At 33.4% G+C, this 509-nt stretch overlaps 1 long non-coding RNA gene across 1 annotated transcript; it reads left to right on the top strand.

Moving 5' to 3' along the window:
* The first annotated feature begins 36 nt into the window (after nt 1-36).
* Nucleotides 37-413, top strand: LOC104774872. The gene is made up of 3 exons (XR_765557.1): nt 37-103; nt 203-271; nt 361-413. It is a non-coding gene; the product is annotated as an uncharacterized LOC104774872 (long non-coding RNA).
* The last annotated feature ends 96 nt before the right edge of the window (nt 414-509 follow it).

The raw sequence follows: 509 nt of genomic DNA, 5'->3' as shown, positions 1-509 counted from the left end.
TTTGGTTTTCCCTGATCCATATAACTTCTGAAGCTTCTTCTCTGTCTTGTTACAGCTGCAAAGAGACTAAGTGTGCTTCAAGAGATCGAACGGGAATTTGAAGGTACTTTACTTACCTTACCAATAACTCTCTTAAAACTGGTTTTATGATTCATCAAGAAAACTATTGTAAGAATATGTTTATGTGTTCTGTTTCTCTTAGCTGCTACAAAAGGTCTTGAACAACTAAAGGTTAGTGATTCAACCAAGGACAATGGCGACAAAGAACAAGGTATAATAAGTTGTCAACACTTCTTTTATCTGATTTATTTTCCTGTATACAGTTTTCTAAATCAGTTTGATCTTACTGTCATAAAACAGCTACAAAGAGACAAAGTATGCTAGATGAGATAGAACGAGAGTTCCAAGGTACATCTACATAACTTTTTTTACTGGTTTATTAGTTCATATCTTATCTCTGAGTATTATCTGAGAGTATTAATGTATCTTAATTTATCACTTGCAGCTGC

Source organism: Camelina sativa, unplaced genomic scaffold (genome assembly GCF_000633955.1).
Source record: "Camelina sativa cultivar DH55 unplaced genomic scaffold, Cs unpScaffold06382, whole genome shotgun sequence".
Lineage (NCBI taxonomy): Eukaryota > Viridiplantae > Streptophyta > Magnoliopsida > Brassicales > Brassicaceae > Camelina > Camelina sativa.
The sequence above is the reverse complement of the archived record's forward strand: the minus strand, read 5'-3'. Positions and strand labels throughout refer to the sequence as shown.